This window comes from Ochotona princeps, chromosome 3, assembly GCF_030435755.1.
Source record: "Ochotona princeps isolate mOchPri1 chromosome 3, mOchPri1.hap1, whole genome shotgun sequence".
Lineage (NCBI taxonomy): Eukaryota > Metazoa > Chordata > Mammalia > Lagomorpha > Ochotonidae > Ochotona > Ochotona princeps.
The window spans coordinates 13555433-13572702 of NC_080834.1; positions in this window are offsets into that span (position 1 = coordinate 13555433).

Genomic DNA, 17270 nt, shown 5'->3' on the forward strand with positions numbered 1-17270 from the left:
GTACCATAATCCACTCTCTTTTCCGGTGCACTTGTAGGGAGCTGTATCAGAAGTGGAGAAACTTGGACTTGAATTAGCATTGATATGAGATTATGACACTTGCTTTCTGCCCTTGTCTATGATCTATCCTAGATAAAATTCCATGCGCGGATATAAAGACTGCATTCTGCTATTGTGGGAGGATGTGTTCTGTTGATATTCATAAGGACCATTTGGTCCATATTGGAGGCTAGTTCCATTGTTTCCTTGATAAATTTGTTTGTTTTGTCTAGTGATGCAAGCAGGATGTTGGAGTGTCCAATTATTATTGTATTGGAGCCTGCATGTCCCTTTTGATCCATTAATATTCATTTTAAATAGACAGTTGTCCTGTCATTGGGAACATGTATTTATTATAGTCATATCTTCCTATTGAATTGATTCCCTTAATCATTACAACGTGCATTTCTTTGTTTCTTTCGGTGTTTTTTTTATGGTGAGACATGCTTTCAATTTCTGCTTGCTTTGTAGTGTCTTTATTTTACCTTTATTTATGAATGACAGCTTTGGGTACAGTGTGGTTACCCAGTAGGCTAATTCATGCTCCACCAGCAAAGTTAGCATCTCATATGAGCACTGGTTCATGTCCTGGCTCCTCCACTTCCAATTCAACTCCATGATGATGACCTGGGAAACAAGCAGAGGATGGCTCAAGTTCTTGGGTCCCTAACTGGGAGGCCTGCAATCTGCTCTTGGCTCCAGGCTTCAGATCATCAGCTCAGCTTTGGTGGTTGTGGCTGTTTGGGAAGTGAACTAGCAGACAGAAGCTCTTGCTTTCTCTGCCTTACCTATTCTTATCAAGCAGGCCTTTCAAATAAAAATGAAAATGAATAAATCTTTTTGTAAAATAAGTGAGAGCTTTTATGGATACAGTATTTTGGGTTGAGAGTTTCTTTTAGGATTGACTAGACTGTAGACTTTGTTATGAGAAATCACTTAATCAGTTCTTTATGAATCTTTGTACTTCTACGTTGGTATTTGAAACCAGAGGCCCATTTTAATTCAGATAGGTTACCTTTGGTAAGACTCTAGTTGGTGTGATAGCTGTTTACTGCTGTCAATAAATGTCTCATTTCTCATTTGTGATGTTATAGGCTACTGGTATCTGACGATCTTCAAGTTGTGTCCTAAGTTTGCTCGATAAAGCAAATTTTAGAGGTTCCTCACTACATAATTTGGCAAAATGTCTAAGATTATCACATACGTTTCCTGTTCTAGGCCTGAAATCAGATAAATCTGTGTGATCTCTGATCTCCTTTGTAGAAATAATTGAAAACTATAATATTTGTGTAAGGAAAATTTATTGATACTGAATAAGTCATTAGTTGCTTTTGTGTTCCTTAGGGTACAAAAAATGACTTTTAATAAAATATTTGTAAACATCAAACTAACACATAATTTTGTACTTAGATTTTCAATTAAAATTCATGATTATAAGGTTTACAAACGATCTCATCTTTATTATTTTTACTTCCTACTTCTCAAAGGCTTAGGGGATGGTGAACATTTCCCATTTACTTATCTCAAATGATACACACATTTTTCTCAGAATAATGATACTAATTCAATTACCTCTATGATATTGAATAAGAATAGTGAAACTTTTTGAAAAAATGTGTTTTCCCTACCTTCTACCATTTCATAATTCCTGACTTCCTTTTCCCCACTTCCATTTGGACATCATATTTTCCTCATCTCTGTTTTATAGAAACTGCCTGAATTTTTCAGCATTGTCGTCTTTCAATGCTATTTATTCATTTAGAAAGACAGACGGGTACAGAGAGAGATTTCGTATAAACTCGTACACATGATTCACCATTCCAAAGTTTGCGATGGCTGAGCCTGGGCTATTATGAAACTGAACCAGGAACTCCAGGTCTCCCATATGTGTGGCAGCAATCCAATACTTGGCATATCATCACTGCCTCACAGGAATGCATTCATAGGACTCCAGAGACAGGAGTGGAGTCAGCACTCAATCTTAGGCTTGTTGATGTACAATATGGTCACATGTTGTAACCACTGTGCCCAAATGTCCGCACATCTACCCTCAATTTTTCTGATTACTGTTAATGTATTTTATTTATTTATTTCGTCAACTTGAAAGGCAGAGAAGCAGAAAGGGAAATTTATTCTGTATGTGGGCCTTTTTAGAAAAGGGAGCTGCAGTCAATTTCCTGTTCGTACATGCTCTAGAGCTAGACTTCTAAAAAAACATTTTAACTTTCCTCATGATTATCTTTAGTATCAAATTGGGAAAAATTAGTTCTAATTTTTGTAAAGATTTATTTTATTATTTTTCTTGAAAGACATATATGCAGAGAGAAAGAGATGCAGAAATATCTTCCTTCCATTGACTCACTTCTCAAATAGCAACAATGGCCAGAGCTGAGCTGATCTGAAGCCAGGAGCATCTTCTGGGTCTCCCATGTTGGTACAGGGTCCTAAGGATTTAGGCAACCCACTACTGTTTTCCCAGACCACAAACAAGGAACTGGATAGGAAGCAGGGCAGGTGAATATGAACAGGTGCCCATATGTGATCCCTAAGTATGTAAGGTGAGGATTTAGCCACTAGGCTACCATGCCAGGCCCATGTGTTCCAATTTTCAACACCTGTTTCCCAAAAAGTCTGCTCTGCTTTACAGTGATTAATCTTTTGGATCATTGGGAGTTTTCATTACCTTAAATCCATCAGAACCCTTATTTCTTTCCCATGTGTTTCTGTCACAGAATTGAAGACCATCAAGACAGGTGTCTATTTGTCTTCTAACATGCCTGCAGTTTCAGGTTCAGACATTTTTTGTTGTTGTTGTTCATGTGGATTTATTTTGGGGTCTAAGATTTGTTGCTGCCACCATCCTCCCAGGCTCATCATTATTAGATTTTGATGTAGATAACTTATAACAGATAGTTAATTTTAATAGACATGTGTGGAAGAAAACTAAGATTGAGCTTTTATTTTGTAAATGCTAGGAAATAGGATTCTGTTTGGTTTACATCAGAAGAACAGTGTTTACGACTGATCTGAGAAAGCTTCTGTGATATTGAGGTAGTCATGAAGGGAAAATAGCTATGGAGAACAGAATAATAAATTGGAGATTTTCATAGCCAATGTTTACCAGTAATTCAGAAATATGGTCTTGATGTTTTTGTTATATAAATATCACAAGACTGTGATAATTTAATTATAGGAAAAGAGCTTATCTTCTTTTGATTGTTTGAAGCAGATTTCTATTTCTAAATTACCAATGGAAAAGGCACAGAAACTACATCAAGTTTGTTTTTTAGAAGAATAAAAATGTCAGCAGAGATAGCAGTCTCTCAGGGAATGAAATTGCCTTTCTGGATGAGTGGATTAGATGGCTAGAAAGGTAACGTCTTCTTTCTCAGGTCGTGAGAACATCATTCAAGAAGCCACCAAAATTACTACTGAAGATGCTACTCCCCATCAGACTAATGTGGCTCCTCCTGGAGGAAGGAAAAGTACAACATGTGCAAGACCTGGGCACAGCCCTGGTATCCTTACTTAGGACTGATACAACTTCCGGAAGTAATCTGAGCCTTGAATTCTTCACCTATACAGTGTCCATTACACGTGATTGACACTGAGGCAACAGATCTTCAGTTAACTTAGAATTATACGAATGTTTCATATAAATAATACTTTTATTTCCAAATGATGCCTTATTCCCACAAAATCTGCTCCTTTTTCTTAGTTTCCAGTCTTGAGAAAATAAAATAGCCGTGTCTCAGCTATCTAGCCCAGAAGTTTATATTCTCTTTTCTTATTATTGCTATCAAACCAATCCCAGGGCCTGCCAATTCCACTTCTTCATTATCTCTCAGATACAACTGTTTCTTACCATACATGCTGATATTAATTTCTCTAAGGCCACATATCTTTTATCTTAATTATTACTCAAATATTCTTACAGATTTTTATGCAGTATGTTTTCCAAGAAGAGTATACCAGAATGATCACCCAAACATGCCCAGGGTTATGTGTGCGTGTGTGTGTGTTTTTTTAACCCTTTTAATGAAACATTGTTGTGTTCAGACAAATTTCAAACCTAACATGGATTGGAAGGCCCCTACCTTTCCGGTTCCCTGTGTGCCATCTGTAGTCTTTGCTCAAAGCACTTCAGCTCACCAGAACTATTTTCAGCGCTTTAAGTATTATATTTTCTGTTGATTCAATGCCGTTGGCTGCAATGTATTTTTTAACAAATCTCTCTCGTGTTTTCCAAGGCCCTGTGCTAGCCTTCTCTGAATCCCAGAGAATGAGCTAGCAGTGGATGACCCCTAGTATGTATTCCCAGCAGTTTACATTTACTAGGCATTGTACTTGCCTCTTTAGTTGATCGCTCTTTTAATTTCCATTTCATCCCCATGAAGCTAAAAACTGTGAGATACTAATTTTTATTTTGTGTATGCCTTGGGGGCACTACTTGTTGGTTGGATGAACTACCATTTTTCCCAGGAAAACTCATGCTCTATAGCCAAGAACATGAGCTGCACTCGAGACTTGAGTAGACTGAGTATTCTAAATTAATCTGTCTTCCATAAACTACCTCCAGTTTTAGCAATAGAAATACTCTTTTCCACTTTTATGTGGCTGTTTTTTAATGCTGTAAGAAAACATCTGATAGCTGTAATGTTCTTCAAATAATTGTTTTATTTCTTTTATAAATATTTGGCAGAATCTATAAAATGCATATGCATGGCTTATTAACCTCTGTGGATTGGCTCTTTTTGTATACCATCTAAGGTTTGTCAGAGTGGCTCTCCAGGAATCACTCACAAAAGGCTTAATCTCCCAGTTATTAACAGAGTGCTAGTATCAAATGTTGTAGTTTAAAATTCACATGTTGACTATCTAACCTCCAATGGGAGAAATTTAGATTGAGATGAGGTCATTAGAGAGGGAGCTCCATGATGATGTTAGTGCCTTTATTAAATAAAAAGAGAAGAAAACTGGAGCTCCTTCTCCAAAAACCTTTCAATGCTGTTTTTGCTGCAACTCATGGGTTTTGCTATTGTTTTATGGTTTTCATGTACGGGAATGTATATTAACTGTATAATAGAGACTATCATATCCAGATGTGAAAATACAATGCAGTATGCATCTCTACTTACAATTCAAAGATGGACACCGGATGAAACTGTTAAATACATCATGACAATAGGACGATAGGATGCTGGACTCTGTGGCATTGTCTAGACCTGCAAGATCAGGATCGCTTAAATAGCAGAATGATGATACAATTCCATAGGTTCTATCATTACCTTTACCCTCTCTACAAATCCCTTTCTCCCCACTGATTGCCCCCATGTTTTACAATAGTATAGTCCTTAATGAGCGTCATAAGTCATTAACAAAGCACCCAGGCCAGCAATCCTGGCCCTCTCCGGGGTCTCTGGCACGACTCCCCACACAGGCCAAAGCACCCAGGCCAGACAACCTGAACCCTGCTGGGACCCCTTCTCCAGGCATCTTTCATATATTGCAGTTTATATTATCTTTATTGTAAATATCTTGTGAAGGAACTGGAAATTAAGCATATATGCATTACAACTGAGACCGAAGGATATTAGCAGAACCACCTTGTGTTTAAAGGAGGAATATTGACAGAGTTCATGGAAATGCATTTTATGAGAAAATTATGTATGAATCTTGAAAAAGATAGGATTAAATAAAATTGTCTTTTAATTTTCTATGAATGTTTTTATGTCACTTTATTGTATCTTAGCACAAAACTAATATAATTCACAATGTCGTTGTGACACACAGCTGACATTTAATGCAAAGTGTTAGTGTAAATGCAGCATTTGTTGATAGTGACCTACTTCTATTCTTGTCCCTCCATGCATTCCAGCCAATCTTGTAACTTTTAGCATAGGTGGTTTTAAGAGTCTTTTGTCCTGTTAGCAAGGTCCAATTTGTCGACCTCGGATCGCCTGAGGCATGCTCAGAGTGCTTGCACATTAACACCATCCTGTCTGTCCACTGACAGGCTTCATTCAGCGCTTTTCTGACTGTAGTATATGTATAAATACCTCAGGTGCCTGACCCACCAGGAAAACTCTGACATGCGTGTTACACTGATTCTGAGCTTCTCTAGGGACACTAGCCTCCAGTTGCCCCGGAGATTAACCTTCAGCTCAGGCTCATCCCTCCCTGTCTGACTTCCTTTTTCACTAACACTTTCTGTGTCTCTCTCATAAATGAGCCTGACATTTGAATGAGAACCTAAGTTAAGAAAAATTTAATAATACAATATGCTTTTGCAAGTTGTATCAGGGCAGACTTTCTCTTTTGATATTTTCCTTACAATGTCTGATAGGGGAGGATGGAGTCCTATGGGTGTAAGGAAATAGTCTTTGAGCTGGCATTTCTCAGTAGGCCCTGCCATGGCGTGATCTGCATTGACTTTGGTGGTGCCACGGGCTCCAATTGTAGGCTCCTCAACTAGAAGGCAGCAAAATCCCAGTCAGCCTCCTGGAACAAGTCTCTGGGTCAGGTCTTTCCACCTGCATCAAGTCTAGAGGCTCTCAAAGAAATGGGAAGACTTCTTTAGGCAAAACGAATGATCTTGAGACAAAGGTGAGCTAGGGCAGCTGGAGTATCCACGCATTGTGCCCTGAGCGGAATACATAGCAATTCATGTCAGTTGGGCAGAGAGGCATTAACTTCTAGAAAACCTGATATTTAATTGATAACAACAGTCTTCTTCCCTGGTTAATGAGGTAAGAAACATGAGGTAGAAAAATGCATAGTTAAAGCCATAGAGGTAGAAAAAATGGCTCATCCATGCATTTACTGTGGGAAATCACATGTGACCGTCCTTGTCTAACGCTGCTACTGATCCACTGTGGTGCAATGGATTACATTGCTGCTAAAACTCTCACATTTTAAGTCAGTGTGTCAGGTTCATCCCGGCTCCACGTTTCCGATACAACTCCTTGAGAATGCCTTAGGAAAGCTGTGGAAACACATATTTCAGCAAGGTAAGAAAATACAAGAGGAATTCAAAAGGTTCAAGGAGAAACAAAATTTTAATTTTTATCCTCGAGTGTTAAAAATATTTAAAGTTATTTAGTTGACAAGTTAGAGAGACAGAGAAAGAGAAAAATTATATAGGCAGAAAGAACCCCTATGCTTTGGTTCCCTCCTCAAATGCCCACAGTGGTCCTCAGCTGTGAGCAAGTCTGGCACTGGAACTCTCCTAAGACCTTCCATATGGGTAGCAGGCATTCACTCAGCTGTCAACATGACCTCCTGTGTCTTCATTAGCAGGAGTTAGGCCCAGAGGCCTGGCACTCTACTGTGTGGCCATGTCATGGCACACTTAAATAGAAGAATGATGGACTTGTGACTGCTGTTGAGGAACTAAACTATTGTAATAATACAGGGGACAACAGTTGACAGGGCAGGAATGGGCGGCTGGAAGGGGAAATCCCCGAGCCTTTGGAACTTGATCATGAAAAAACAGTGTTCTAACCACTAGGCTGCACGTTCACCAGTTCCCCTCCACCAACCTTTATTATTACCTTTATAGCATACTTTGTTTCTTTTTTTTTTTTTTTGCTGCTTATTTCAGCTTGTTCTTTCTTTTTAGTGTTTTGAAAATTAAGTTTCCATGTTTTCCCTGGGTACAGTTCTAAGAAGATAATAATATTTGCCTCCCTCCCTCCCTCAAACCCACTTCTATTCCTTTAAAGGTTCCACAGGGGTATAGGGGTATAACCAAAGGCTATAAACAAAAAATTCTATCTGTCTATATATCTGTCTAGCTATTGAGAGCAGTAACATGGACATTTCGTGATTAATTCTTGTGCGGATGCCAATGTTATTTCATTTCCATGGCTGTTCACCTTGTCATAAAAATCAAGTCTCATAATGAGGCTGCTTGCATGCTATCTGATTCCTCTGGTTTAGGAGGATATTTTAGGCTAAGGTGACTTCCAGAATATGAGAAGGCACAAACAATTCTTGCCACCAGCAGTATTTCAAACGTGTAGACAAAAACTAGGTCATAATTGAAGATTTCAGAGGAATCAGCCAGAAGATTGTCTGAAATGGAACTTTAATGCAAGGTCTTCTAAGGTTGGGAGTCAAAAATATAAGAGCAAAAGAGAGTCAGGCCAAATTCTGGAAAAATGTACCTGGATTTTTACATATTGTTGCTGTCAGGCTTTGGGGTTGGCCTCCTGTTAGAAAGGACACCTTCCTGCTCCCCTGAACTTCCATTTGAGTTGATCAACCACAGATGTTGTTCTGGCTAACAGTAAGTGAGTTCTGGGAGACTGTTGTCCTCTATCAGTGCCAATACACTGTGTCCTGGAGAAGTCCTTGGTGTGTCTAAGGATCATTGTCTTCACTGATAGCTGCATCTTTTGGAATGCCAGGTTGTGTGGCGTGAGGCATGTAGACGATTGTGATGGAAATGGGCACTTGGAGTTAACATTGCATCCTCAAGGATCTGAGATGAAGAATTCCTCCTTCAGTTTGAATAAGTTATGTGCATGCATCAGAAGGAAAGGCATGTCTCATGCTATCTCGGGTAATTTCTTTGGAACTAGCTTCTAGCTGTGCTAGTGTATACGCTGAAGGTCCTATTATTTCTATGCTTCAAGAAGCAGGGGTGGGAGTGTTGTGATCAAGAACAGCTGGCACGGAGTTTACAGCCAATAGTTACTTGGAAACTTGATTACTTGCATCGTTAGCAAAATAAGTGAACAGGATAATTTCTTGTTTAGCCACATGTATCGAGTTTTTATTTAATTTTGAGTGATGATTAGCAGACATCAGTTTTGTGAATATGGAAGGCTTGAAATTAGCCATCCAATGAAACCAAACTTAAAATTTTAGATTAGTGTTAATGACCAGGTATTTGGGTAACTCACCAAATAAGAATTTTAACAAAGGGACAGTATCGTGTAGTAGCAGATAAGAACTGGTTTAACCAGAGAAAGAACTTAGGATAGCATTGGTTATTGGTACTTGAGCTTGATGATATGGGAGTTGATCAAGTTTCTATTCCTAGAGAATGGCGTAACCAGTTGTCTGTGATTGATTCTGTGTCCTCTTTATCAGAATAAACATTTCCAAGCCATGTTATCATTCTGTTCAGCAAGTACAGTATTAATGTTATTCCACTTTTAGTGATGAAGAAACTATTGCACAGATACATGTGTTTACTCAGGAAGTTGACCTTTTAGGTTCTGTTAACTAAAAGAAGAAGAAGAAAGGACATGGTGGAGGTCTGTCTGATTAGCACTGGGATATAGGAGTTATAGCTCTAATGTTTTTGTTTCTTATACTTAGCAATACATAAATAAACCAACACCAATTTACTTCTTTCTATTGGCATACATAGTCAAATTTGCAAATGTTTTAGACTTGTGTTTCCCTTAGCTTCCACATCTTCTGTAAAAATGTTAAAAATCTGAATAAAAATCATTTGTTTTAAATAGCTTATTCCTCCCTCCCTCCAGCTGTTTTGTGTCTCAATAATAAAGTGAGAAGTTAGAATGTTAGTGTCAAATGGTAGCTATTAGGGAGTGTTCTCCTTGTGAGATCCTGACATAAAAAGTCTGTAGCAACAGCCATGATTGATGATATTGCAGAAGAAAACCAGACCTCTGTCACATTGTGGGAATAATTAATGCTTACTTCATCTTCTGTTTTCATGCCAGAATTTGCACTGTAGTATTTATGTCTTTTTGATAAAGGCTATATTTAAACATCTTTTTATTTAAAAAATAATATTTGGTAGTATTTGCATTTATTTACAAATATGCATTAGCTGTTATTTCTCACCCCTGTGTTAATCTCTAAGCCTAGAGAGACAATAAGATGATATAAACCTTGGTTTCATAACTTAATGTGATTCTGGTGGTGGTAAATAAAAAAAATGCATTGTTTGAGCAAATAGTTTAATGACAATGGTGAGAGATTGTGAAGGGGAAAGTACATATTTATAAAATTTAAAGAGGATTCAAAGTTTAGGGAAGGGAGTTGGAGCCAGGTCACACAGTCCTATGAATTTTGGGGGATTTTATTCCTAGAACAAGACAAAGCCAGGAAAAGGGACTGAAGAGATACTGAAGAGATAAGCATTGCCAATATAAGATCACTGAAATAGTGAAGTTGTTGATGGTAGAACTGGCCTTAATGTGGTGGTCTTTAAAAAAGAGAGAGAATGGAAATGCTACAAAGCTAAGTATCCATTAGAAATGTATGGTCATTGACAAATTATGCTCTCTTGGCATTTGAAACAACAGAACATTTTGGATAGGGGGACAACATTTTGAATTTTGCTAGGTATAATTTCACCTGATCTTAGGTGTCTGCAGGAACCATTTACAGGAGATCAAGGACTAGCCTCCTGGCTCGGAGTGGAGCTACGAGCCATTCCTTGGACTTCTTAGCAGGGTTTGTGCACTGGAGTAAAACCAAGATTTGCACAAAGGTAGTTTCTGATCACAATCTGTGTATGTACTGGATGAGTTCATTTATTAATTCACTTTTCTTCTTTTCTTTTTGCATTTATAGAGGTGTTGTATGAACTACCAGCAATCTGGTATCTGAGAGCAATTTTCACCTGGCAATTGGATAAATTCATAAAGAATCAGTGGCATTAGCACATCATTATGAAGAGAGTAAAGGAAAGGGGAGAAATTGGACAAGGCTGAAAGAATGAGATTAAGCAATAGAAGATGTCAAGGAGCCAAGAGTCACAGGCAGAAAAACAAAATTAAAAGGAGTTAAGATGCAAAAACAGTGAGTGAGTTTGGCTTTGGAAATGTTCATTCCAGAGTCTAGGGTACGTTAGGAAAATAGAAGCCAAACTTATCTATTCATATTCAGTTAAAATGATTGTTCAGATATATATATTCCACGTGAGTACTGACATCATGATGAAGATGCTAACGGAAACGGTAATACGTCTTCCTTCAGTACTGAGGATTATTGGGCAGTTAGCATGCGGAAGGACTTTCTGTCCTTTTCATCTGGCTCCCGAACAGCAGGCTGTAAATTTTCCATTTCTGCAGACAGCTTTATCAGCCCAGAGCCCAGCCTCAGAGGGAGCTGCACACAGACCTGGTGCCACGGGATTCCATTCCGGTTTGCTGGCCTTTAGCTGGCCTCCTCCATCTTGTCACTGCTCCAAGACTTACCATTCTTTGTCTAAAACACAGAGCAATATTTCACTTCGATTCTTTTCTTCAGACTTCTTTAGATTCTCAGGTACATGAAATGAATAAGACATGTAGCCTTTTGTCTTGCAAATCAGTTACTGTATTAATTTGGTTCCTAGATCCATCCAATCATACAAGAACTAAAGATAATTGGGATCTCTAGTCCCTGCAACAGAGTACAGCCAACAGAAATAGGTGGAATCTAGAGGAGGTGCCCCAAGGAAGACTTATTCTAGAAAATAAAGTCTAGGTAATTTATTTTAAAAAGTATCCATTTACTTCACAGGTAAAGTTAGGGAGAGAAAGAAAGAGGGGGAAGGGAAAGAGAGTGAAGAAAAAAAGAATCTCTAGTTTGCTAATGAACTCCTCAGATGCGTATAGTTAAAGCAAAGATCCAGGAAGTCCTTCTGGGTCTCTAACCTGGATGCAGAGACCCAAGGACTTCAGCCATCCTCCGTAGCTTCCCAAGGCAAATTAGCAGCGAGCTGGATCTGACGGGCAACGTGGCACTTGAATTGGTGCTCCTATGGGTTACTGGCACTGTTGGCAATAGGTTCACTTGCTGCATCATAGCGACAGACCCAGTCTAGTTATTTTTAAAATAGAAATAAAAAACAAGTTTGTGAAGACAGACTCAGGAATATACAGATATTATGAGGAAAGGAGTAAATACAAGTGGTCTTTAGAAGTTTACAGAGAATATATATTATGAATATATAAGCACAGGTTTCAAATTTCTGTAATATTAAAATTATCTTTTAATTCCATTTCCATGAACTTTTTGAAGTATATTCACACGGGAACACCACTTCAGCTACTTGAGAAGGCACTAAAGATAGTTATAGAATTTGAAAGAGATTAAGAAAGCTATTGAGATTTGGTATAGAATTATTATATCCTAGACACCAGATTTGCTAATCAGTTAGGTGCCTTTCTAGAGCAAACCCAAATTCCACTAAATTTGAATAAATTCCTGAAAGTTTTAATTTCTAGTCTCGATTATTCATTACCTTAAATAGATTCATGGTAAAAGAAGAATCAAACAATAATAGAAAACAAATTCTGAAAAATCAGTTTATGTGTATTGAATTTTATTATGTTTTGTACTTTGGTTGTTATCTTTAGAAATGATTTTGTTCATGTGGTAAACATAAAAAATTAATTTGCATTAGCAGTACAAACCCTAGTGCTTCTGTGTCTATCAATCATAAACATTTGAAAACTAAAAATTATAAAAAAGCATGCTTTATGATCATATAGAATAGTATAAATAAAATTAAAAGTGTGCACAAATTTATACAGTGTAGTGGAAAGATATTTTCACAATAAATTATAGGAAATAGAAATTAATAATTAGAAGCACCTAATACTTTAGAATGTAGATTCTCAATACTTGGCATTCAATACAAAGCTATTTAAAATAGCAGTAGGCTTTTGCTTTTTGGTAATTATTGACAAAATGATTGTAAAATCCATTTTAAGATACAGGAATCTACGATAGTCAAAAATATCTTGAAAATACAACATTGGAGACTGACAGAGCTTGACATACTATAAGGCAGCAGAAATTAACATGATTTGCATTTATAAAATGGAAAAAACAGGCCAATGTAACAGGTAGAGATTGGGTATTACTTACCATTTAAAGTTGGTAGATTTGTTTTTCAACAAAAACTAAAGAATTTTAGTGGGAAAGGAATTTTTCAAGCAATAGTACTGACAAATGTGTGAAAAAAATGACCAGTTGTTCCTGTGGCAAACGACAGTTAACCAAATTGTTAGACTTTCTATAGTTCGGGTAATTACTTCACTGGGATGTCTGTATATTGCAGAGATTAAATGCGGCTTGGCAGTCATACATTCAGGACTTGAATGGGCCTAATGTAGCCCTGTAAGTACCCCCTGCTCTTGAAAACTTCATTTCCCAATGCTGTTTCTCCTTAACAATGCTGAACTCAGAACTTCCAGGGCCTATTCTGTTGCTTACATTTTCTGCTTTGTTCTCTGCCCACTTACATATCTTTGTTAAAGATTTGTTTATTTGAAAGTTAGAGCTACAAGAAGTGAGGGAGAGACAGAAAGTGATGTCTTCCTTTTCCATTTGCCAGTTCACTTCCCCGATGGCTAAGGTTGGTGCTGAGTCAGGTTGTAAGGTTAAAGCCAGGGCCAGGAGTCTCTTCAGGGTCTCCCATATGGGAAGCAGGGGCCTGAGCTCGCATGTCATCTCCCTTGGAACTCACACAGGTGCTCAGACAGCAGGCCAGTGTTGCAGGCACATCACTATGTCAGCACAGTCAATTCAGTTTTAACTTACGTTCTTTTAATCTTATAGTTTTGTGTTTTATGCTGAGGTTGATCTTTCATTTTGAATTAATTGTTCAAGCTCAGGGTTTGCAGTCATTTTTCCAGTCATGTCATGACCATAAGCAGAGCGATAGGCGATGTTATGTTCACTGGTTGGGGCGTATGTCCTGCAGGTCCCTCATTCCCTGCTGTGTCCTGTGTGTTCTGGGTATGCACACACTCATGATATTGCTGAGTCTCCACAGGCATTCGCACTTACACTGACAGTTCTCTAACTTTAATGTGTGTTAGAACCACTCATGCAGATAGAGTCTCACGAGCCTATCTCCTGAGATTTTGATTCAGCAGTTGGAAGAAGAGCTCCATATCTTGTGTACGGTTATGTGGAGGAAATTATTGAATCATGTTTGAGTAAGACATTGTTTCCAGCTGGAATCCACATTGCTGAGCCTCCTGTGCAGGCCAGGAATCGCCACATGATGGGTTTTGGCCAGTAGAATGTCGCTAGAGTCGCTGGGTGAAGTGTTGATTCAAATGACAAATCTCGTGGCACTTGATTCTCCCCATTTCCTGTCTGAAACAGACTCAGGTGTGGAATCATCCATCTTACTACGGATGATGGAACAGAAGAGGGCAAGAATGGCGGGTCTGTTAACAAAGTGAAACTCTTATCTACCCTGGACTGTTGAGCTCTGTGAGGAAAAAAAGTATCTCCCACTTTGCTCTGGTCACTTGTCTGGTTTTCTGGTTTTATAATAAATTCTGCCTTTGGTGACATATTGCAATTTTCCTCTGTGCAGAGAGAGTTCGCTTTTATCACATAATCCAAGAGATCCCTGCACCTTACAATAAAGAGGGACTTATTTTCTATCATGCGTTGATTGGGAAATCACATTGGAATTTGTAAAACGGAGTAATCACAAATCAAAATGCTACAGCTTGCATTTTCTTAAAAAAAATAAGTTGTAGCAAGAGAATTTATCTCAATGGGGAAGGAAATTGGACTTGAGCAAGCTTTATTCCAATATGCAAAATCCCCGAATAGATCACAGGAACAATTCCTTATGGAAAATGACAGAAAATTTTAGTTATTTGCCATATTTATATTGTATCTTGTGTTTTTCGGGACACTTTGAGAATGATAGCAGAGACCTAGAGTGTGATGACATTTTTCAAAAATACGCTGTACTGTGCAAGAGTATTTATCATTGAAAACCTTTCTCCCATTAAATTCACTAGTCAAATTGTTACAATGCTAGAGCAAAGAACAGACTATTTCGTAGTGCTGAAAGTGGTGATAGAGGTCTTCTATGGCCTAGACTGTTGATTTATTGCCAAGTTTCGTTAGGACCAAGTGTACATTTGACCAGAAGTAGAAGGCATGCTGACGAGGATCCGTGGAAAGTTGAATGCCGTGGGGGTTTGGGGAATGACAAGGGAGTAGTAGAAGCAGCTCATGTTGAAAGAATACAGCAATCTCAGAATGGATGAACACAAACAGGAATGGTGGCAGGGGCATCTGTCAAGCCGATAGGAAACTTCTGCCTCACTATTGTTCGCGAGGGTGAAATTGCAGGTTTATGGAGTTTTCAGTACCGACTAGGAAACCTGACTTCTCTTTCTGCCATTCATTGTGGCTTAAGTGGAGCGTTCCCAAGGGCTCTGCTTCATCCTTACAGAATAGCTACACTGATTGAAATTCAGCAGTGGTCGTCTGAGACGACCGTTACAGCAACAACTCCTGTCCACGCCAGGGACTGATTGTCTCACTGTCACTAAGTACTTAAGGGTTAGAGCATTTCAGAACAACACAGCGAGATGGGAATTGTCTAGCTCAGCGTTTTACAAACTGCATCCAATCAGGTAAGTTAGCTACAATCATAAAGAAATAGATTTCTTGGTATAGAACTCCCAACAACTTTCAATGTGCTTAATACACGTCATTACATTCTACAGAGGGACTATAGCATTCACAGTCTCAAAGCTTTACTTACTTTTTGTGGGGTACATCTGTACATTCTCTCGTAACAATGTACACAACAGAACAGACTTTTGGAAACCTGATCTGATAGAACTCAGCCAATATACTCTGCAGTGAGAATTCAGGTTCTTTTGTCTAGGTAAAATGACGAGAAAATGTTATCTTAACAGCTAGCATGCAGATTTCTTTCAGGATTCATATAAACATCTTGAAAATAAATTGTAAGACTTGCTTTATCATACTAAGTGACAGTACGGAGTAAGAAATAGCTAACTAAAAGTAGTTACATTGTTATGTGTGACAAAATTAGGAGGATCTGCTTGGTTTTGTTTTTTTTTTTCTCAAGTGACGAGAGTTTAGGGAGAAAGGGGGCAATGTTATGATGCGAAAAAGCAACCAGATGAAGGTAAGAACTTGAGGAATTTTCCAGAAGTTAGTGCTAAAGCACAGAAGGCTTCTAGTTAAGGCTGTGGAATTGCCTCTGCTGTTATCATGTGCACTCCCTCTAGTCTCAACTCTGCAGTAAACCACCTATTCAGAAAAATGTAGTATTTAAGAGTACATTGGTAGAAACCAGTGAAAGATACGCACTTCACTACCAAATCAAAAAACAGCATACATTAAAATGGGAGTTGGCTTTAGAGAAGATGCTTCTGATGGACCAGAAGTTGAGGATTTTGGCAACTTTTATTAGGAACTCAAAGGTTAAAAGGATCTTTGCTAAGGTCTGGGAATTTATGAATGCCTATTTGCAGCACCATCTCAGCTGACATCTGAGGAAACACACACACACACACTCACACACAAACACACATTACCTCCAACCATGCCAAGGGTGAGATGTGTTGCTGCTAGAATTAAATAATAATAGATTTTGAAAAATGAACTGTATTAGAGACTTGCTAGCTAGTTACTAAATTATGTCTTCCTTTTGGCTACTAATTTTTCCACAGTCCTAATGTATCTTGCAGTTTGATGTGGTCACATGACTGAGTTCAAGCAAAATGAGTTGTCTTGTACCTTACCCATAGAGACCCTTCTTCTAAAATATTCATACTCTTTCTCCTTTGGTATATTTGATACAGCCTATGCTATGACATTGAACTCGACGTTTGATTGATGAGCTTAAGCCATTTACATTCAGGGTTGATATGAATGAGTGGTAATTCGGTCCTGTACTTTTAGCAATGAGTTATCCATTGATTTAGTTTTTGGTATTTCACTGGCATGTTCTTCACATTTGCCTTTCGTTTTGGTAGGTGCTATTCCTTTTCTCTGTCAAGAGAACATCTTCAAGTATCATTTATAGGGCAGGTCTGGAAGAGCCATATTCTTTGAGCTTTTCTTTACTGTGGAAGACTTTTATTTTATTTTCAAAGACAAAGGAAAGCTTTAATGGGTACATTATTCTGGGCCAACAAATTTTGCTTTTAGAATGTGAACTATGTTGTTCCATTCTCTTCTGGCCTTCTGAGTTTCCTGTGAGAGATCAGCTCTGAATCTAATTGCAGTTCCTTTATATGTCTATTGGTTTTTTTCACAAGCACATTTAAGGATCTCTTCCTTATGTTCGACTGAAAAGAACCTGTTTATCATGTGTCGTGGTATAGATCACTTTTGGTCAACCCTGGGGGGGGAGTTCTGTGCCCCTTCTGGATGCTGTTTGCCAACTCTTTCTCCAAACTTTTTGAAATTTTCCTTCATTATTTCATTATTCAATACTTTAAAAACTCAGTTTC